At 33.8% G+C, this 23,932-nt stretch overlaps 1 long non-coding RNA gene and 1 pseudogene across 2 annotated transcripts; both read right to left on the bottom strand.

The window, feature by feature from the left end:
• Nucleotides 1–4,303: 4,303 nt before the first annotated feature.
• On the bottom strand, nucleotides 4,304–5,097 carry LOC114073885 (annotated as a pseudogene).
• A 737-nt stretch (nucleotides 5,098–5,834) lies between these two features.
• Nucleotides 5,835–16,672, bottom strand: LOC107025934. 2 transcript variants are annotated; one of them, XR_003579571.1, is made up of 10 exons: nucleotides 16,299–16,672; nucleotides 16,085–16,218; nucleotides 13,436–14,217; nucleotides 8,442–8,947; nucleotides 8,236–8,295; nucleotides 8,075–8,143; nucleotides 6,988–7,056; nucleotides 6,835–6,903; nucleotides 6,287–6,315; nucleotides 5,835–6,156 (listed from the first exon to the last, which is right to left on the bottom strand). It is a non-coding gene; the product is annotated as an uncharacterized LOC107025934 (long non-coding RNA). The 2 variants fall into 2 exon arrangements; XR_003579570.1 differs by having other exon boundaries at nucleotides 5,835–6,315.
• Nucleotides 16,673–23,932: the final 7,260 nt, after the last annotated feature.

The raw sequence follows: 23,932 nt of genomic DNA, 5'->3' as shown, positions 1-23,932 counted from the left end.
GAATATAATTTTTAATTATGAAGAAAAAAGGATGATCGAGTGAAAAAAGGTAATCAATGTTGGTTACAAAGTGATTAATAAGTCCTCTTTGAAAGAATGTGAAAAGAAAAAAGAAAAAAATCCTCTGAAAAGGAAAAAATTGTAGCATTCTTGATATGATGAGAATTACTTGTGAAATAATTATTAAACAGGGAGCTGAAAATAATGGGTGATGAAGTCTAAAAGTGCAAGTGCTTAGGGAAGTGCAAGTCACTATTATATAAATTTCCTATCCTTCCCCTAGCCTACATTACACCCCATTAAAGTCCTATATTATTCTATTTGAGAATTTTTAATTAGTTGAGATATACATAATGGGCAACCTATGGTTCTTTGTGCATACATGTGAAATTGATTTGTGAGTGTAAGAGTTGTTCTTTGGTGTTATATCCTTAATTTAGATTCAATCTTTTCAATTGTGCGTATGGACAATTTCTTCTTATGAGGGCACTTGTCTCATGATATATATAGGTGATTTTATCAGATTTATTTGATTAGAGTAGGTGACCAGACTTAAATTCGATGAGTTGAAAGTCCTTTCTTGAAGGTTAGAAGGTTAGGAGGCTAGAGGTTGTTGTTTATTTTTATATCTAGAATAATAATTGAAAAGTGTATTTTATGTTTTGAAATTTTTTTATGGACTAATTGTTTGTATATACTAAAGTGATGACGTTTCTAGTATGATTTTTTTTAATGAGCTTAAATGTTTGCTTGAGGAGGAACAAAATTTCAAGTGAAGGGTGTTGATGTAAGGCCGAAAAATATTTTTATTCATTATTTATCTCACATTTATTATTTGCATTTTTCTTTTTTGAGCAAGAATTTTATGGATGGTGCTTAGTAGTGTATTTTATTTGTACAATTAAATTAGTGTAAAGTTGAAGAAGTTTGAAGCTAAAATGAACTAAAAAAATAGAAGAGAAAAACAAACAAACAGTTTAATGGATTAAATTGAATAAATAATATATAATACTTAAATTGAATATAAAAATATATAATACATAAGAAGTGCATATTGCATATTGCATATTGCATATTGCAAATTGTGAATTTCTAACGTCAAAGAGAAAATTGTTGCCACGTGTCAATGAAATTATGTTGAGGCGGTTGGATTACAATGATATCTAATTCCTTTTGGTTTCGATTTTCAAATTTGTTTTGGACTCAACTATTTTATTATTTTCCACCTCTATAAATAGCACATGATAATAATTATTAGAGAATAAATCAATCATATACTTTGTAAGGAAAAGTTGTCGATGAAACCATTTTAGGGTTCTTTTCTTCTTCTTTTCTTAGAGATTAGTAGTTAAAGACCCTCCTTCTTAGGCTGCAGCTATGGGTAATTGGTGAACATTGATTATTTTGAATTAATGAGTGGTAATATTGATCACCACAGAAATAATATATTGCCTATTCTTGGACTCGAGAGACGAAGAGGTAGATAGATCAGAAGATACAAAGAACTTGAACTCTATTACACATCACTTATTCAGGTTCGTGTTCAGGATTGACACCCCGACGAAAACCAAGCTTTGTTACAAAACAAGATGAAATATAAATGTGCACCAATTGATTCTCTCTATCGCCACTCAACAATATAGTTAGACAATCAATTGGAGTAGGCGATTAGAGGTCGGGAGATCATGATCATAAAATAAACTTTGTAAATCAGTATTTTGATAATCTTAGTTAATTCAGTACATGAGGTGTGATACATCAAAACCTTAAGTATATACTTATTGTAAGTAAGTTTATTATTTCACTTATAATATGTTGTAGCCCTAGAATAATATCACTTATTGTAAGTAAGTTTATTACTTCATTCTTGCATTCTTAGTAGTAAAATATAAATTAATTTTTTTTGGCCCACTTGAATAAATAATTTGTCTATTATAATTTAGTAAATAATTAATTGACAAGTCCTTTGGTTCGTTTTAGAGCCACTATATTATTTGCGCTACCACATATATTTGTGTGTGCAATTGAAAACAACGAGTTTTTAAACCCTAGACCTGCTGTCATCGGTACAAGAGTGTCTAAGTACAAAAAGAATATATGCATTAAATTTGTCTAATTTAAATAAAACTACATAGAAGGTACCAAAAAGAAGGAAATAATCAAATCTTTAGACACAATGAGATAACCACAATCCAACCACGACAACCATGAAGCATCCAAACTCAGCAAGGGTGCTTTTACTAGGAATTAAATTAGAAAGATATGTAGGAATATAATATGAGTAATGAAATATGGGGTATTTAATACGCATCATAGTCCGACCGAGCTCAGATATAAATAATATTAATAAAATAGGCTTCATAGTGCTAATACAACAATTTAATAACTAACTAGAATCACACACGCCACTTCTGACCTTGAAGATAATAAAAATAAAGAGTATTCTACATCCAAAAAGAAGTAAAATCACGTTGAAGATATATAATGCAAGGTGATGCAATGTACATATAGTTAATGAATAAATGTAAAAGCTCAGCAAAGTTCCCCGAGTCGCTTAGAATGGTTCTCAAGCTCAACCTGACATGATTCCTCGGAAGTTCTTCCTCGATCTTAAAAGTGTAAAAGTAAACAAAAATAAATCCTTTGAGTTTATCTTTCAACAAAACTCACCGAAATTTGCATGTTTAAAACATATATGTATCATTGTGTCCATAATTCCTATACAATTAGTACATTTTCTGAAGTACCGAAACGTCAAGAGTGAAACAAAGAAGTTAAAGTAAGTATCTCCTTCTAAGAAAAATGTGCTTTCTTCAAAATGATAAGTTCCCTCGAGTAAAACCAGTAATATGTACCCTTAGAGCCAAAAGTACGTATAAAAAATTGTATAAGAGTCCCAAATACATAGTTCTCACATTTTTAACTCAAGTCTATCCAAAAAATAGATGTCATGCATATAAATGCATTCCAAAAATAGATATCATGCATATAAATGCATACCAAACCACTACAACAAAAATGACTTTTAACGAAAGGAAATCCTAACGTTAAAAATCCATATACAGTCGTTAAACGTCTGTAACGATCGGCAAAAAATTGATCGTCACCGGTCGTTAAAAGTTCCATCGTTGAAGGTTAACGACCAGATTGCATAGCCGGTCGTTAGATATTACTTAGCGACAACCATAAATCCAGTCGCCACATTTACTAACAACGACTACAAATTCCCTTCATTGATGATCATTTGATCGTTAATATGTTGAAGTAAAACCATAATTTCTAGTCGTTACAAGTACTTTCAGTGGTCCGATTCTTTCCTTGATTACATTACTTTTACAGTTCCGGATCTTAATATCTTTTTTTTTCTGCACAAGCCATAATAAACTTAATATAAACTTAATATGTTTTGCTATGAACGAAAACATACTGAAAAACTTAAATACAAATATGTGTTCAACACAATATCTAAGAAACATATTCAACATAAGATCTAAACATCATAGATGTTCGACATAAATATTATAAAACACATATGTTCGGTGTCTATCGAATCCTAATATTGAGAAAATGAAATAACTGCATATATATATATATAGGTTAAAGTGTCTATATCTACACCAACAATAAAAATTTAATATATCTTTCTTTTCAGCTGGCTCCACAATTCTTCAACAATCTAAGACGTTTAATCTTCATCACATTCATCATCATATGTTTTTACAAAACAATTTGAGGTCAATTCGTCACAAAATGCCGGTTTGATATAACTTGTAACTTTTAAAACATATGAATCAATCATTTATAACAAAACTCAACCAAAATAGATAGGGAAAAAGCGTCCTAATTAAGTCTTTTTGCAGATTGCTATCATTTAGTCCAAGTGAAGAATATCATTTTTATACGAGACCCAACATGTTTGACTTCTTACAAGTTTTATAAAGAAATTATATCATATCAACATCAATTATCTCTCTCATTTTTAGAAGCAAATGTACAATGTATGTTCCATACATCACCTTTATTGCTGAAAAGAGGATCCAACAGTGTCCTAGCATTTGGAGAAAGCCACCAGCAGGCTCCACCACTGAACTATATAGGCTACACAAAATTCATTCATGCGACTGTGAACCTTATTATGGAGATAAACTAAAATGAGATAATCATCTTTCACATTTACAAAATTCAACAAGTTCAACAAATTTAGAGTTCATTATTCAAAAACTATAACACAATAAAGATTTAACACGCAACACAAATACTAAGGTGAATATGTAGGAAAGGGACTCAGTTCTGAACATAGGAATTGAGAAAAAGTTATGATCTATAAGCATGTAGTCTCCTTAATCATTGAAAGTAGTACAACTGAAGTCTGTCTTCCTTCTAAAATCAACTTACAATAGACAGACAGACCACTCATTAGCAAAGCCCTTACCAAAGATGAACATTTGTTAATGACATCACTAAAATCATTGAAAAGTACACATCATGGCATATCTAATGAAAGTTTGCTAAACTGGTGTAGGTGATGGAGGTGATGGATGTTGACGAACTAATAAATTTTAAAGGCGATCATATTTACTCTCTAAAATATTAATATGCTTTTGCAGTGATTCGTTTTCTTTTCGAGTTGTTATCAGTTCTTCCAAAACACAGCCTTAGAAGTAATACCACCTTTCAAATCCTTCGTGGTTATCCCACCACCAAATCCAACGGCATAACTTTTGCATTGAGGTCCAAAGCAACGTTCCACTGCATCAATATTGGTAAGAGATGGTTCAAATTGTACAAGCTCTTGAATTTCAGCCTATAAAATACAAGAATTGTTTAATTATTTCACTGAATAAATCCAGATTGAAAATGTTAAATTAAATTTAACGATGAACATACATATTTTTCATTGGTTTCTGGTTCGACAAGCTCATTTCCCGTTTTACGAGTCTCAAAGAAGATAGTTGCCATGTTTGGTAGATTACCATCTTTGCTTCCCTTAACAAAAAAAAAAGGTAAGTACTATAAGATCTTCTATACGAAAAGGAGGTTTCCTTGTAGGGTTTCATGATTAATTTAATAGTTTGTATATTATCTCTCTTATAGGCTTGCTACCCGTACGATGAGGCATACAGAACTTAGACCGGTTGATTGTGTTTCTTGTACTTGAGTTCTGCATTAACAGAAGCTAAAATTATCACAAGCTTTTTTAATGGTTCTATTTGTATTCTAAATTAAATTTTGTAACTACTTAAATTTGCATCCTCTTGATCACAAATGAAATCATTTAATCAAAAGAACTATTCAAAAAGAGTTATCATATGTGACTTGGAAATAAAATGATATTCATCAGCTATAAAATCATACCATAAACTTATCAGATAAAAAATGTTCCTTGACCAACCATTCCCAATCACTCTTGTCTACTCCTGTTGAAACATCTTTTAGAAACTGGTGCAATGATTTGGATTTCATATTCTTGTGCGGAGATCCTCTCCAATTGTTCCAAAGTTTTCTCATATGTTTCAAAACATTATCTCTTTGGTCATTCATGTTATCACAGTCAAACTTTTCTTGAAACGGAGAAAAGTATCATCAGAATTTTATATGGGGAGGTACTGCCAATAATAGAAAGACACATGTGATTGTTTGGGATAACATGGACACATGCAGTGTATATGAAGTAATATGTCCATACATGAGATCACATACCACCTACATATTGTTGTTGGTATATATCGAAGAATGTTAACATCCCTAAACACTGGATAATTGATTACTACCAAAACATAAAGTACTAGTTGACAGAGTGAAACATACGTAATTAGCCACCAGGAGTAAAGGAGTTATAAGGATCCAAACCAGTCTTTGGGAAGCATATCTTACTTGGAAAAAATTTATTCAAACAAAGCATAATTTAATTTATCCTCTGATTGGAAAACTAGAAAAAAATTGCTTAGAACAAGAAAATGGAAGCAAACAGAACAGAAAATCTAGGTAGCAATATGGGATGTAATGATTTACTACACATGGAAAGCAAGGAATTGGAAGATATTAGGGGTAATGTTGTAATTCTTACTGTAACAGCTGCCCACATATGCTCAAGCTTGTGCTCTTCGATATCCATCAGTGAGTGTACCCGCAATGGGCACATATTACGATCATGAACTAGCAAACCCAAGTGTCTCGTAAATAAGGTGTGAATCGACCCAATGACTCGATTTTGATAGAAAATGACTTTAAACTTTTATCCGGGTTTTAATCGCAGAACTTTTTTACAAATATTTGTTCCCCTCACCTTGGTTGTCCTATCATATTCACATGGACCTGCAAATTTTAAAGTAAGTCAACTATGCTCTTTGATATAAATTTACTCCAGCAGTTAAGTTTTAGGTGTCAAATTTTGAAAATATAACTGTATACAATGGCCTTGTCTTTTCAGATTTGTAAGCCCAAATATGCAAAATAACATTCTATCTAGTTTTCGAAAAGTACCCATCAACAGTTCCAAACCAAGTGACACCTAGACAAAATAGGACGAACATTGCCCATTGCAAGAGATAAGGCCTCAAGTTGCCAAAAAAAATGTGATATAGAAATGGGAAACTAGCAGTGGAATAATTTTTGGAAAGCTTAAGATCCCAAATCAGTAACTTTTTATTCTTAGAAACTTTCAATCAAAAAATCACAATTATGAATTAAGAAGTGGAGGTTAATATGGTTAGTACAAGTGAAAAAAAATAATAACGAAGCACCAGATGTCAAATAACATATGAAAGATAACTTTTCGGCTGTTTTACCAGTAACATCAAGAAGATAAAATATCACACGGAAGAAAATGCATACTAGTTTCATTTCTCGTAGCATCTTCAATCACTTCAATAACTTTTTTAGCCTTTTTAGACTTTAATAGACCTGCAAATTATAATATTAAAACAAAACAAAACTTCAAGACAACTAACAATGACAAAGAATAACACAAAAGAAAGTAATATATACTAGTATCACTTCTCTGAACATCTCGATAAACTTTTGTCATTTTTTCTGCCTTATAATATCCAACTGGACCTGCAAAGTTTAAAGTAAGTCAATTATGCTCTTTGATAAAAATTGATCATTAATGCCAATTAATTAAAAGAATTTTGATAATGATCCAGTAGCTATGTTTTAGGTATCAAGTTCTAAAATTATTAATGTGATACAGATTGATCAGTTCAACGAGACTAAGGTAAGAAAATCATCGATTTAACTAGCGAGAATGACATGAAATGAATCTTCAATAAAAATGGTGTACAAGCTAACTTTTCATTCATATATCAGGGAATGCATCTCAAAAGGGTTAACAGTGAAATACTTGATAGCTGATGAAGTAATTGATTATATCAAACAACACAATCTTTACAAAGGTAAATAATCCAACAACTGAATCCAATTGTAACTTCTTCTTCTTTTGTAAAATAAGTGCAAGTACATATCCTGCTTCATGTGATTAAAACACATATAAAACCCAAGATTTATTATAAACACACACATTTATTAATTATACAAAACACAGGTAGCTTACCAGTACATAACATAAAGTTCTTACTGTACATAAACATAGAGTTCTTAACAAGGAAACTTAAAAACACACACACAAACTTGAAAACACAAACATATTGTTACTCCAGATAGAGTTCAAACGATAAAACATACTTAAAAACATTATTATTCCAGCTGGAAAATACCACAACACAATGACACCTGCTTGTTCACATCATCAGTCTACTATCCCAACTGTCCAAATGGATAAGCAGGCATAATAGTTGAAGTAGAAGAATCAGAAGCACTACCATCATTCTATGCTAAAAATTATAAAATGTGATACAGAAAGGGGAATGGACAACATGTAAAAAAGATGTTGAAGCAGGATAACAATTTTCCAAAATGGAGAGTTACTGAGACAAATAACTACTAATATTCCCCTTATCTCGAAGGTCCTTGTTCCTAAAAATGCTAGCCATATGCTAACAAATCTATTTCCTACGAAAGCAAGTCATAGATAATCTTTTTATTGTTTTACATGTAACAATAAGAAAATACTTACTAGTTTGATTTCCCTAAGAACCTTGAGTCACTCCAACCACTATTTTTGCTTTTCTATATTCAAATGGACCTGCAAAATTTAAGTGCAAGTAAAAAACAATCAAGACTACAATTCAACTAACAAAAAGAAGTTGCACAAATAAAATAAAATTGCAGTATCACTTCTTTGGCCAACTCGAGGCACTTCAATCACTTTTTTGGACTTATCAAATTCAAGTAGACCTGCAAATTTTGATGGAAGTCAACAAAAATAAGAAGTTTATTTCAATTAGTAACAAAAAAAATACGAAGGAGATAAAGTAGAGAAAGTTAAGCAGAATTTCTTGATCAAACAGATTAACCAAACTAACTCTTTTGCAAGTGATCACCTCTTTGAGTATCTCGAGTCACTTCCATTTCTGGAAAGAGGGTGTCACTGTCTTCCATTGGATAAAAATCAGGAGGCACAGGGATACTTTTCTTTACATGCTTCTTTCGACTAGAAGTTGGTGTAGTTAATCTATTTTCGCCAATCATAGTCCTTTTTTCAGCATTAATCCTTATCCTTTGTCCCTGGCCCTTTGCAACACTAGTCAAAGTGTATTGATTCATTTCAGCTCCTTGATGGAGGGGAGCATTGTCTTCCTTTTCCTCAAACAATGATGCACATGGAAACTATTATCTTCTAGCTTTTCAACTTAGAAATAGATGTATAGTAACTTCTATTTTTGATAATCGGAGTCCTTGGTTTAGCATTAACTTTGATAGTTCTCATAGATTTCAAACCTTGACCTAGTCCTTTTGCTAAGGCACCTGGTTGAATGAGTTCATGCTTTGGAATTTTTGAAGCTTGTCCCATTTCATACTTCAGAGTTTTTGAGGGATTCATGTCAACCTAGATAATAATTAAAAAAAATAAGAGTGAAGTCTTCAAAAAAAAAAGTTCAAATAGGTTAGGAAATTTTTCATAAGAATAAGTGTGAATTGAAAACGCATTAAGAAAAGAGACACATGTACATGTAGCGCAGGTTCCTAGCATGAACCATTACTACTATAGTAAGATCAAGGTAACATTAAAAACCAAGTGCATTAAACAAATTTTCATAGAAATACTATAACTAATCATTACCATAAAAAATTAATAAAGTAAATGAAAGCATGACAAAGCTCCAAACCTTAATGAGTTCTTTTTCTTTTCACTTGTGTAGAGTTATCTAAATCTTCTAAATCATCATCCTTTTTTTCCAAATTATCAAAAGAATCACGAGGTTGAACCTTTTGCACTATGTGCCAACCTTTATTGGAATGATCGATAGCATAAAACACTTGTGATGCTTGGCTAGCTAATACAAATGGCTCATTTATTTTCAAATATCGCCGACGGTTAACACTTCCAAATCCATATTCATCCATTTTAACTCCCCTCTTTGATCATACACATCAAATCACATGCATCGGAATAAAATAACTCTTCTTCCCCAATAAATTGTAATTCAATAACCTCGGCTAACTCGCCATAATAATTCATATGGTTTGGTTCTTCACCGGTCTCACCTACTACAACCACTCCAGAATTTGGAGTTTTTAGATATTGATCATACTCTTTCACATGAAACCTATATCCATTAACAATATGGACTTTGAATCTTGTGACATATGGCATAGGGCCACGTGATAAAGATAGTAAATCTTCCACTCTCTTACTATCATCATATTTGTATAATCCTGCAACCTAACAACATCAAATAGTTTCTTAGAAAACAATATTTAATTGCATTCTTGGATTAAGAAAACCAGTTAATTTCTACTAACCTTTTTTTGTAACCAACTAATGGATTTTCTATTCCACTCCACATCTGAACTTTGTTGAGAGGTCTCACTATGAATTTGTGAAAATTCTCTAACAAAGAATTGAAGTTTTACGTGTTATATATTTTAAATTAAACATATCGACAAGGTATAAATACATTATTAGATTAAATTAATACTTACTCGAGGAATGGTTGAATTTCATTACAATTATTCAAAATATAATAGTGTGCGTCCTCCAAATCGTTTGAATCAAGTTTGTCTGGTGTTCTACCCTATAAACTTTTTCTAGGTTCACAAAATATTTCCAAACCACCAGCATATTCAATTACACCGCCATCATAATTTCTCTCCGGACAATTAAACTTTGCTTTTGTTGTATTCAAATACCTTGAACATAAAGTCATACATTCAACTGCTAAATATCCCTCTACAATTGAACCTTCAGGGTGAGCCATCTTACCAATAAAACACTTCAAAAGCGTAGGTATCTCTTTATTGGATACATCCATCGATACTGAATTGGTCCAGCATTCTTAGCTTCATCAGGTAGATGAATAGACAAGTGCATCATGACATCAAAAAGTGCAGGAGGGAACACCTTTTCTAACTTGCATAATGTTTTTGGTATTTGAGCTTCTATTTGTTCCAACTCCTCTACGCTCAAACATTTTGATCCAAGCACTTTGAAAAAAATAGACAACTCAATAAGAGATTCGGACAAAGATTTGCAAAGCATACCACGCATGGCAAGAGGGAGTAAATGTTGTAGAATTATATGACAATCATGACTTTTTAATCCTGAGAATTTTTTATCCTTAAGGTTGACACATTGAGAAATATGAGGAAAATCCGTTTGATACCTTTAAATTCTTCAAAATTTTGAAATTTTTTTGCTTATATTCATCAGATAATGTGTAAGGTGTTGCTGGCAACTCATATTTATCTCCATTTTGTATCGAATGCAATTCTTTTCGTATTTTCATTATTTATAAATCCAACCGAGTGCTCAAGGTGTCTTTTATATTCCCTGAGACATCTAATATTGTCCCCAAAATACTATCACATATATTCTTTTCAATGTGCATGACATCAAGATTATGTCGCAACAATAAGATTTTCCAATATGGAAGATCAAAGAATATACTCTTCTTAATCCAATTATCACCCTTTTTCTTGTGTGATATTTTAATCTTCTTCTGTGGATCCTTTGATAATTGTAACCCATCTAAATCAGCAACCTGATCAAGAATATCATCACCGGACAACATTTCAGGCGGTAGCCTGTGCTCAATAGTGTTATCAAATGACGCTTTATCATTTCTCCATTTGTGATTTAGAGGAAGATATCGTCTATGGACCATATAACACTCTTTTTGGCCATTTGTTAGCCTTGTATGGTGTGTTTTTATTGCAACATGGGCAAGCGAATTTTCCTTTTGTACTCCATCCTGACAAATTTGCATATGCTGGAAAGTCATTAATGGTCCACAACAAAGGTGCATGTAATGTAAAATTATTTCTAGTTGATGCATCAAATTTCTTGACTCCACTTTCCCATAATTCATTCAACTTCTCTATTGAAGGTTGCAGATAAACATCAATTGCATCACCAGGACTCTCAGGGCCAGGTATAAGCATTGACAAAATAAAGTTCTCTTGCTTCATGCAAAGCCAAGGTGGCAAATATATAGGGAATAAGTACCATGGGCCAAATGTTGTACGGACTTTTCGACATTCCAAATGGTTGGATACCATCACTAGAAAGTCCAAGTCGTACATTACGTGGCTCTGCAGCAAAAGATGAGTGAAGCTCATCAAATTTTTTCCTTGCCATTGAATCAGCTAGATGCCTCATTATTCCATCATCAACTCTTTTGTCATGATGCCATGACATAAAAGGAGATATCTTTGAGAACATAAATAACCTTTGAAGACTTGCTTTAGAGGAAAATAACGTAAATCTTGCATGGTATCTTTTTTCCCTTTTTCAATTTTGTCTCCCCACTATGTTTACCATCCTTCCATCTAGATGCACCACAAATTTTTCAAGATTGAAGACAATTATCATCATTCTAAAATAACATGCAATCATTCTTACATGCATCAATCTTCTTACAAGTAAGACCAAGATCCCGAATAACCTTCTTTGCCTCAAAGTATGAATCCGGCAAGTTTGTTCCGTCCAACAATAGGTCATCTTTCAAAAACATCAACAACATTGTAAATGACTCATTACTCCAACGACCAATACTTTTAAGGTGAAGCAATTTAACCAAGTAGAAAGCTTAGAAACTTTTGCACTTTCATATAAAGGTAGATCAAGATCTTTCAATAGCCTATAAAACTTTTTTGCTTCATTATTTGGTTCCTCCTCCAGAAAATCATCACCACTATTATTCATATTATCTCCATTAAAATCGGGGTACAAATCTCTAAGAAAACCATTTATTTCATCCTCACCATCATCCTCTTCAATGTCATTATCATCTATTTTTTAAAATTTGATTGTTCTTCACCTGACATCTCCCCATGGTGATACCAAAAAGTATAACTTGGTATTATCCCATGTACTATTAAATGTGACCTAACCATAACACGTGTTCTAGAAGTTGCATTACCACATTTAATACATGGACAACGTATCAACTGTGGGTCTCCTAATTTTGTAAAAGCATAATCCAAGAAATTCTCAACCCCATCTATATAAGCAATAGCAAGTCTATCTTTAATGAGTTTCATCCATTGTTTATTAGGCGCCATTATCTCCATGCATGTAAAATAGATATAGTAATATATTAGTATAACATCAAAGTAGTGCTAATTAGATATTAAATTTTAGAGTTATAGATTCACACACACTAGATGCATATAGTTATGTATGTATTACAACAAAAAATCAAGAAAAAACACTTAATATCTACTTCAACAAGAAACACAAATAAATATTCACAAGATGATAATAAAAAGATTACTAAAATTGGAATAGTCCAAATTACATCACAAAAGACCCTAGCAATTCAAGAAAATCCAACATATAATAGTAAAAGACCAAATATTTCAAAATAATAATTTTTACAGGTACATTCTAAACATCAATAGTAAAAGACCAAATAATTTTTATATTTATGATTATGAACTGAATTTACAAAGCAAGTTCACAATTAATTTATAAAATTATAAGTACAGGTTAGAGAACTCCTACAATCTAATCTAATTATATTAAAAGAAGAGTATTCAAAGTATTGAGGAAAAAAGTGAAAGATTTTATATTTTTTTGTTTGTAGCATATAAATTTTGTTACAGTTGTGCACTTCCTTGTTACCTACATTTAAAACATCAAAGTTTTGATAGTGTCTGATAGTTTAACATTTTATGATGCTCATACCATTGTTCAAAAATCGGTGAAACACAGTAAAAGATCGCAACCAACAATACCTCTTAGAAAATAGCCAATAAAACTGGATTAAAAACATAGCAAAACAAATGGCCACAAAAATTGAGACAAATACTTGAAATATTTTCAAAAACACATCAATAAAGAAGAATGTTTTAGAAAAAGAAAAAAATGTACCTTAAAAAAAGAAATCAACAAAAAGCCTTCAAAAAAATAGTTCTGGAGACACTTTCAACAATAATAGCAAGCACCACCACGATAGATTTGGAACCAAATCCTACAACAACCAAGAAAGAAATATGTAAACATGAGATACACTTCACAGAAAAGAAAATATGAAATGCAACGAAGAGCTTACAAAAATCAACAACCCACATGAAATTATATAGACATAATTTCAGTATAGCTTTTCCAATATTATTTATTGCCTATTTCAAAGAGTTCATTCATTTTCAATGATACTATATGCAGGTGATATTATATGTTGCTTTCTCCATGTCTCTGATATTTCCCTTTTATATTTTCTATTTATCATCTCGCTACTTTCATTAAAGTTTAGCCTAAATTACAGCACCAACTGAGTTGTCTCACATACATATTGGATTTACAGGATACATAAAATTCAAACCTGATTCAATATAAATAAGAAAAAATAAAATAGGAAAAATTTCAAATGGGGTTGAAACAATAATTGTTGCCAAATAAACAGAGAAAATAAGCACATAAAGAAAGAAGAAGAAGAAGAAGAAAAGATGAGAAACTTAACTTGCAGTCACTTGAAAGAGTGTCATAGCATGAAAAGTGAAATAGAGGGAAATGATTAGAAAGAAGGCACGAAATGCTTTTATGAAATAAAAAAATCCCTAATTACTATCAACCATAGTTAAGCAGAAGAGTGAGAAATCGATTCCCTGATTCTGGACTGCAACACCTGCTTTTTTTGCCATAGTTTCACTTCACTGCAAAAAAGCAATACAATTTCACTTTGCTTCTCACTTTGAACAATGAAGCATTCGCTTTTGGTAACATTAAAAACAAAAGCCAACAATTGGATCAAGGAGAATTGTATTCAATGGAGATGCTAGTGGAGAGCGATTTCTGAATACCGATAGATTTGTCTTATTCACCAACAAAACTATTTGTAAGGGCAAGGGAACAACTACACAAAATAAGCTACAAATGAAGGAAAATAGAGAGATTTGAGATACTGGCCAGGAAGGGAAGGAGAATTCCAACTAATGATCTGATTACAATGATGTTTACTTTTATATACTAATAACGATATAAACAAGGAGGTTCATATATAGACACATCAAGATGTTGCTATCACTCCTATAAGAACATGAGTTATTCATTACTTAACAAAGAAATGGCTGAATACATTTCTAGGACACCACTCCTACAGTTGCAAGAAAAAGACTCATCTGCACCAGAAAAATCAAAAGATTCACCACTACCCTCACAGTTCTTGCAAGATTCAACAACATCATGGTTAACCATATCTATTTGAAAGGGGGGGATTGGTAGAACTACAACCCTCCACACGATAGTTGCTGGTATTAGAAGAAAATATGTAATGTCAAGAACAAATTTGCTGCTGGATTCAGGGAAAATGGTTGGTTGAAAATGAATGGTATGTACACTATTAATAGTGGATATTGTTCGTAACAAAATGATGGTCAGCAAATGGACTGGTGGAGAGCAATGTTAAACTGTACTAAAGTTCCAAAACATAGGTTTACACGCCGGCTAGCAATGCGATACACACTACTAGAGAAAGACGGTTGAAATTTAGCATTGGACAAGATATAATATGTCCACTGTGTATCTCTCATCCGGAAACTAATGCTCACTTATATTTTGAATGTGTTTACACCGACACCTTCTTGGATGATATTTTGAACTGGCTAAACACTTAACCAAGAAACAGGGGACCACAAGAACTATGGAAAGAAATAACAAGAAACGTAACAAGGAAAATTCATAGAGGACTTGTATGGGCAATACTGACTGCACTAGTGTATTATATATGGAAGATGAGGAATGATGCAATCTGAAAGCAGAGAATGCAGAGAACACAAATGATAATGCAAAAAATACAACTTGACAGTAAAGTGAGAATCATTGAAGTACTAAAGAGGAAGCATAGAAGGAAAGATAGGTATAGGATAGAGCAATTATATAAATAGTGAATGTGTAGTTGTTGTTGTTGGAAATGCTTAGGATGGACTAGATTGTTTTATTTTTTATTTTTTTTATTAGCTTGTTGTAACTGGGTTCTGTAAGATTGGGGATAAAGTGTGTTCAATCAATCAAGAAAAATATGAATCATTATACAACAAAGATTTCTCAAACTCCCATTTCATAGGATCTCCTTCATTACCTCCAAAACTATATATCGATGAATACGAAGAACTCTGAAGCCATGACAAGTTCAAACCATAACCTAAACCAACAGGTTCTGGTGGATCACAAATAAAACATGTTCAAATTGCATTATTTGGTTCTAACCCAGTCCTAGTCACCCCTTTACAAGAATACATTGCCCTGCATACCCACAAACATATTACATAATTTTATAGCATGTGGATCAATAACCTACTGGAAAAACTTATGAATCATACAGCATAAACTCAAAAATGGTCAAGATCAAAATACCCACATAACAATTTATGGTCAAAATCAGAATACCCACATAAATTTTATGGTCAAAATAAGAATACCCACATAACAATTTATGGTCAAAATCAGAATACCCACATAAATTTTATGATCAAAATCAGAATACCTACATAAAAATTTATGGTCAAAACAGCCTAAGCTTACCTTGAAGGGAATGAAAGTCAAAGAATATGTCAAGTTACAAGTACCCGCAGCAAACACCAACAAAACTCAGGTGAAATCTCAGCAAGGAGCAGAAAACTCAAGTGAAATTTGAAGTAACAAGAAAGAGGCGACTTCTGCAATTAAAGAAATAGACTTTGATTTCATTTATAAAGACCTTCAATAGAGAGCTATAGCTTAATTTTTGCAAACAAACCTGAATTTTAGAACGGCACCACCATTATTGTGGTTCGTTTTGCTGATTTTGCTCCAACGATTCAAGATTCTTCAATTATTCACTCCCGCAAATATCTCTTTTGCCGCAAAGGAGTTGGAAGAAACATTCTGATGAGTTGGGTTTGTGCTGCGGAAATCTCGATGTTCTTTGTTGTATTTTCTTACAGAAGGAAAGTAATGGAGTGACCTTCACCCCCGCAGGTATCTCTTTTGTCGCAGAGGAGTTGGAAGAAACGTTCTGATGAGTTGGGTTTGTGCTGCGGAAATCTCGATGTTCTTTGCTGTGTTTTCTTACGGAAGGAACGGTAATGGGGTGACCATCAGTTGGGGGTGGGGGTAATAGAGGGGACTAACAAGTCTTTTTGTGAAAAAAAAATGATTAAAGTAAGAATAAGTGTAATTTTTTTATAATTAATGTCCGCGTATAAAAAATTTTGAAGTGCAGATATTGTTGCTTTAATAATATTACATTAAAATAGTCTTTTAACGAATGAAACTTTTTTTAACGTTATAAATATACTTTTAACAACCATGAAGCATCCAAACTCAGCAAGGGTGCTTTTACTAGGAATTAAATTAGAAAAAGATGTAGGAATATAATATGAGTACCGAAATATGGGGTATTTAATACGCATCATAGTTCGATCGAGCTCAGATATAAATAATATTAATAAAATAGCCTTCATAGTGCTAACACAACGATTTAATAACTAACTAGAATCACACACGCCACTTCTGACCTTGAAGATAATAAAAATAAAGAGCATTCTACATCCAAAAAAAAAAAGTAAAATCACGTTGAAGATATATAATGCAAGGTGATGCAATGTACATATAGTTAATGCATAAATGTAAAAGCTCAGCAAAGTTCCCGAGCAACTTAGAATGGTTCTCAAGCTCAACCTGACATTATTCCTCGGAAGTGCTTCCTCGATCTTAAAAGTGTAAAAGTAAACCAAAATAAATCCTTTGAGCTTATCTTTCAACAAAACTCACCGAAATTTGCATGTTTAAAACCAATATGTATCACTGTGTCCATAATTCTTATACAATTTGTACCTTTTTTGAAGTGCTCAAACGTCAAGAGTGAAACAAAGAAGTTAAAGTGAGTATCTACTTCTAAGAAAAACGTGTTTTCTTCACACTTCAAGTTTCCTCGAGTAAAACCTGTAATATGTACCCTCAGAGCCAAAAGTACGTATGAAAAAATTGTATAAGAGTCCCAAATACATAGTTCTCTCATTTCTAACTCAAATCAATCCAAAAATAGATGTCATGCATATAAATGCATACCAAACACACTAAATCATTCACAAATACAATCACACCGTACAACAACCGCGTAGACACCCCTCCATTATATAGCACAATCTTTGGAATATCTATACAAACTATGAAGCACCCTTGACACCATTGGAAGAGGTATTAGTGACATATTGTTCGAGTTTTAGTTGATACCTATAATTGTTCATACTTTAAGATTTATTGGATATGTATCAGTGTGATCTATACTTAGATTTGAAACTATTCCTGTTGTTTCTTTGTATCTGGAAATTCCATAACTCAACACAATATTTACTATATTTGAAAATTAATTTATTAAACTAAGAAATACAAAATAAGCAGTTTCATTCATAAACCTACAAAATTCTACGTAGCAGGAAAACACAAATGGTAGCGCCAAATGATAAAGACAAGTAGTATACCATGAGGTCGAGTAATGTAATCACTAATAGGTATCCTAACCTTTATGATTGTGGTACATGTTCTTGGCCATTGTTGGGGTTGGTAAGCTGATATATATTGACATGTTAGTTAACAATACTTTCACTACAAAAAAACACTTAAAATCTGGGGGTTAAAATTACATATTCCGGAGGTCAGTAACCCCCGCAACTTAGTTTTAGGGCAGCTGCAGAAACTCCTACAATTAGGTGTGCCACAATTATGTCGCAAGGGTTTTTATCCAACCCCTGGTACCAGTAGCGGGGGTTTACTAACGGGGGTTTTGAACCCACAAATTGATAACTGCACAAATTCTAGGATTTAGAACCCCAACAATTGATATACTCTGGGAGTCAAAAACCCCACGATTCATGAATTATACATTAAAACTAACAAGAGTTTTAACCCCTGCTATTTATGAAATGTATCTTTTTCTAAAATTTTGCTGGAAATTAAATATTTAAATTTAAATAATAATAACTAATTAATTAACATAGACAAATCTAAAAGGGCATATTAGTATATGAAATAACACAATAGTTCACCACAAAAGCATGTCATAAAGTGTACTATTAGTTCTACAAACTTAATTGGAACATGTTATTCACTTCAATCATATTATTACAAGAAACTTTCAATCACTACAAAAACTTGCTTGAACTTCAAATCACTACAAAAAAATTGCTTAAACTTTAGATCACTAGCATCCAAACTCAAGAAAGGATCTACAACTGTTCATGAAACTTCAGCGGGGTTCACTACGATTACTATCACTAACATCACCTGGCTGCAAAGAAAAATACACATGTAAGTGACTTCATCCAAACTCAAGACTTTTACTCCGATAAAATATGAAATAATGCAAGCTAACACTAAGCATGTGAACAACAATACTAAATTCACTACGGTGAAAGTAAATACCAATGTCACTCATTAACAAATAGGTCAACACTAACATGTAAAAATATGTTCTGGACCATGAGTACTGCCTTGCCCATAAAACTTTGCCAAAAATAAAGAAGCTAATCTCAGTAGATAAGTCACTAGAAAACACAGTGGATCCAGAAAATGGCTGCAACTAAACAAACATATATGATATATAAATAAGGTCATTGAAGAAGAGAGAATGTAAACATTATATTTACCATTGTAGTAGTAAGAGCAAATAACCCCACAAATTGTTCTGGTAATGCCCCTTCTTTCATTATCATATATGACTTGAAAGCAGCCATCATTTGAATGTGAGAATTCAACAATTTATTGTAGTTCTCCTGGCAATTGGATGGACATGAAACACTCGAAGCATTCATACCGCTGAATCGAGGTCTTGCTTGTTTAAAAACTCTAGTGGGAACAACTCCTAATCCCAAACACCTTACTCTTCCAGAGTGCTCTTTTCCTAGAATTTTTCCAACTGCATCATCTGGCGATATTATAGACTCATCCACAGTGCTTTGACTCAGAGTTTGCTGAATTTTATCCTGAGTATAGTACACACACGAAACACTTTATCAAAATTTTAAAAAGTAATTGAGAACAAAGATGTATTACCTAAATATAATCAAAGTGCATTCACGTATTCCTGAGTTAGGAATTCCTTTACTCCTGAGTTAAGCATTCACTAAAATACATTTTCCTTGGTTAGGCATTCACATTTAAAGCAAAGTACATGCATATATTCAATCCAAGTGAGAGATAAGTAGTGAGACATAATTTTAAATCATTTACTCAAGCAAGGATTTTAAATCACTTCAAAATGACAGCACACTATACTAACCAAGGCACCATCAAACTGATTTGAACAATAGCAATGACGAAAATATTAACAGAGAATCTCAAATTTAAAATAAATAAGAGACTAAACATAAACTGCTTGACTTAACTTGTTAATAGAATAGGGACAGACTTGACAAAACCAAGGAACTGGAGTGCTATTATTTCCCCCATTAACTAACTTACACAGATAACTTTTGCCGCTTCATTTACATATGCTCCATCTACATTCTTATGAGTAGCAAGATAAAGTTCTGCTCGTCCAGGCATTTGACCGGTTGATATGCTCAAACTTACTTCTCAAATAAGAAGTAAAGCGGTCGTGTCAAGTAAATAACCCAACTAGTGAGGTTGGGATCGTTCCCACGAGGAAAATAGTCTAGACTTAACTTCAACTTGTTATTACTATTGTTTGGTCAATGACTTCCTTGTAAAGTAAAAAACAATAAAAGGGGGGTTTCTAATTCTAAATGAATGAAAATAACTAACGCAATTGAAAGAGACACTTAACAGCTTTGAATGTTGGAGTTTAATCAATTAATCAAAGTAACTAGGGTTTACGTGTTCCCCACAGGTTCATAACTTGATAATTCTAACTATAACAATTCTTTCCTAGTATCTTGCATGCAAAGTGATAAGTTATGTATTTCTAAATCCTTGGTCCGGCATCTAGAAAATCTCACTCCGCACCTTGGTCCGGCTACGTGTGTTGCTTTCCTAACCCTTATCTTTACCTCATATTAAGCATCGTATTCGATATTTGACTAAGTTATTACCTCGTACCAATCAATACTAGCCTATTAGATAGTATACACTAAATCAATGTTGATAATTCTTTTCCTATTATCTACCTCCTTGGTCCGGCAAGTAGCATTAAGGCGAGTTCTAACGTTGGCCATCCGTTAAAAAGACTTCTAAGCGAAAGAATTATTAATACATGCAAGACACTATTCTAGAATTGTTATTTTAGTTAGGTTTTATCTCATTATTTGCCTATGGTTCCCACAACCCTAGTTATGGAGTTTAGTTACTCATAGTCATAATCACAATATTCAAATATATTAAATAAGAATTCATGTACTTACTTCAATGAGAAAGAGTAAAATCCGAAAGTTTGCTTGATTAATCACCAAAAATCACCAACAATCAATGATAATCAAAAGTCTAACAATACAATGCTTTATAATACGGTTTCTAACTATACGGAGTCTAACAATGATCCAGAGTCTAACCTAACAGAGTCTAACTATCCGGAGTCTCACTATCCGCAGTCTGACCTCAAAAACGAGGTTTTTTGAACTATTTATAAAAAATAAAAACCTAATTAAACAAGGACTCTATTTGCTGGAAATCTGCCAAAACGCGGCTGGGTCGACGGACCTCGCGAAGGATCGTCATGGTCACAACGGACCGTCATGGACTCCGTCGTCCCATACTTATGCAATTTCTTCTGCTGCTCTTCTTCATTACCCTCGACGGCAAGTATGACGGACCGTCATAGGCACAACGGTCCGTCGAGGGTCTTCGTTCCAAAACACTTCAACTCTTGGAATATGGGTACTAGGATTACTTCTCTGAACTTCATGACGAACCTGCAGGACGGACCGTCATAGACACGACGGACCGTCACAAGCTTCGTAACCCCACACTTGGTCAGACTTCCCCATCTTCCTTCAGCAGCTGCACTACGCTACCACCTACGGACCGTCACAAGCACGACGGACCGTCATAAGCTCCGTAGGTGGTCTCTTCTGCATTTCTTCGCTCAAAATCTCCGCATTCAGCTTTGGACAGATTTCCTGCAAAATAAAAAGAAACTTATATAAAAATTAGCACCAAAAGGCTTTTGGACACACCAACCTTAAGGAAAAAGTATTAATAATACCGTGAAACCACGGTATATCAACACCCTCAACTTAAATTCGTTGTTTGTCCTCAAGCGACGCACTATGACTTAATACAAAATCTTTGTACAATAGTATCCATGTTTCATCCTTTGCAATCATTTGGCTATCAATCCCGATTAATCTCATCAAATCTATGCATGCTATCACTATTAGGCTTGAATTATGTGGGATCAGAACATGACAAAGACTCGCCATGCACTAACACCTATCCTCTTCAATTTCTCACCGAGGTGCTAACAATTCCGGCATTGCAACTAGTGTCCTCACTTAAACAAAATCCTCATTTTTCACACAATGATTTCAGTTTGAGTATAAGGATTACTTTTCAACACTCGCTCTCAGAACAAAGTCACACTCATTCATACTAGCCTAGAGAAACAAATAGGGAATAGGCCCTGAGTTCACCCGCTTGCCCGAAGATGAAGGGGAAGAAAGGGATGCCATACCTATTGCCATAAGCTTGCCCTTATTTTCACTGCCTTAAGTTCGCTATACAACCCTTAGGATCACGATAGGACTTTCTTAGCTAGTAACATAGGCTCAGGGTCAGGTAGGGTATATTTAGGCATACTTTAGTAACTTTTTGCCCTCCTTGACATATCGGCTAAACCTTCCACTTTCTATCATTTTATCTCGCCCAGTTTCTCATATTCTTTCACCTTGCTATTTTCTCTTCTTTCTTCATTTGTGTAAGTGACTCTCTTCTTTTCTTGCTTGTATTTCTTGTATATTTTTCTTTTTCTTTACTTTTGTTTCAACTAATTCTTGAGTCACTTTACTTTTGTTCTTTCTCTCTCTTTGTTCTTTCAACCCCACTTTCAAGAGCATTCCTCATAATAGTCACCTCAACTCATGGTTTTGCCATGAGTCAAGGTAAACAATACCCAAAGTTGGGTCAGGGCCATAACGAAGGTTGTTTACTACATTAGCCACCCTCAACTTATGCTTTTGGCATAAGCTGAGGTGCACATGTCCAAGGAGGGACCAGGACCAACACATTGTTCCCAGAAAAAATCAGTTGGGGTGAAAAAGAAAGGTCAAATTTAAGCTCAGATCATTTGGATCAAAGAAGGATAAATTTCATTTGGTTTCTTTTATTTAGGCTAGAAATGGGCTATATTGAATAAGGACCTATGATCCTTTCCTAATTGTCTATTACAACTCAATTTTAGCAGGACTAACCAGGCAAGTTCTAGCTCAGTACCAATAGTGGACTATTCAAATTTTCCTCACACTCACTTGACATCTAATCACTATACCAGATTATCAGACACCTAGTTCGAATTTTAGACTTAGGGTAATGCAATGGTGTACCTCTATGTCATGCTTAGGGCCACACAATTATCAGTTACTATGCCTAGTCATGCATCGTTTTCCAGTTTATCAGGATATCATTTTAGCCATCATGCTCCAGAATTAAACTATGTACAAAAGATATAAACATGCCGGTTCAACAGAAAAAGTAATCAGTCTTTTGGGGAAAAAGAACACAGGTAAGAAAACCCCAAAAGAGGATAGTGAATTGGGCTACTCAGACTTCACCCTAACACTCACTTTCCATTTACCCCACCCCCAACAAAAAAAAACGTGAAATTGTCCCCAATGCATAAAAATTTAAATATTAGAGTGGTAGGTGAAGCAAAACTGTGGCGCAAAGCGCCGTCGATCAGCAAGCTGGTGGGTCCGATTCCCCGGACCCCACGTCCTCTGCAATCTGGACACCCTCAGTGGTGTCCTCAGCAACAACCGCACCATCAATAGTGCCTCCTGCTATCTCCACAGTGCGGGAGCTAGATGCCTCAGCCGCTAACTCTGATGCTCTCATCTGGTGCGCCTCCTCCTCAGCAAGTGAGGCTCTCCTCGCAGCCTCCATCTCTCGGCGCTCCTTCTTTCGTGCTTGCGCCTCGTCCTCTGCTCGACCCCTAAGCCTCTTGGCATTCTCTCGAGGGGGAGGTGGTGGAATCTCTGAAGTGGCAAATAGGGCCGCCAACACTGTGTCTTCAGCAGGCTCGACAGAAGGGGCCTCAGACTCCGGCACCCTATCCTCTAAGATCGTGTCGATATCTGCACGAAGACTGTCAACTGCAGCCTGAAGAGACGACACATCCACCGGAGGGGCTGGTCGGCCTAACACCCTCAACTCAAAGGCGTCCAAGCGCTGGTGAACCTCAGCGATCTTCCGCTCTGTATACTGGACCATTTTCCGCTC

The sequence above is a fragment of the Solanum pennellii genome, chromosome 7, assembly GCF_001406875.1.
Source record: "Solanum pennellii chromosome 7, SPENNV200".
Taxonomy (NCBI): Eukaryota; Viridiplantae; Streptophyta; class Magnoliopsida; order Solanales; family Solanaceae; genus Solanum; species Solanum pennellii.
The sequence above is the reverse complement of the archived record's forward strand: the minus strand, read 5'-3'. Positions and strand labels throughout refer to the sequence as shown.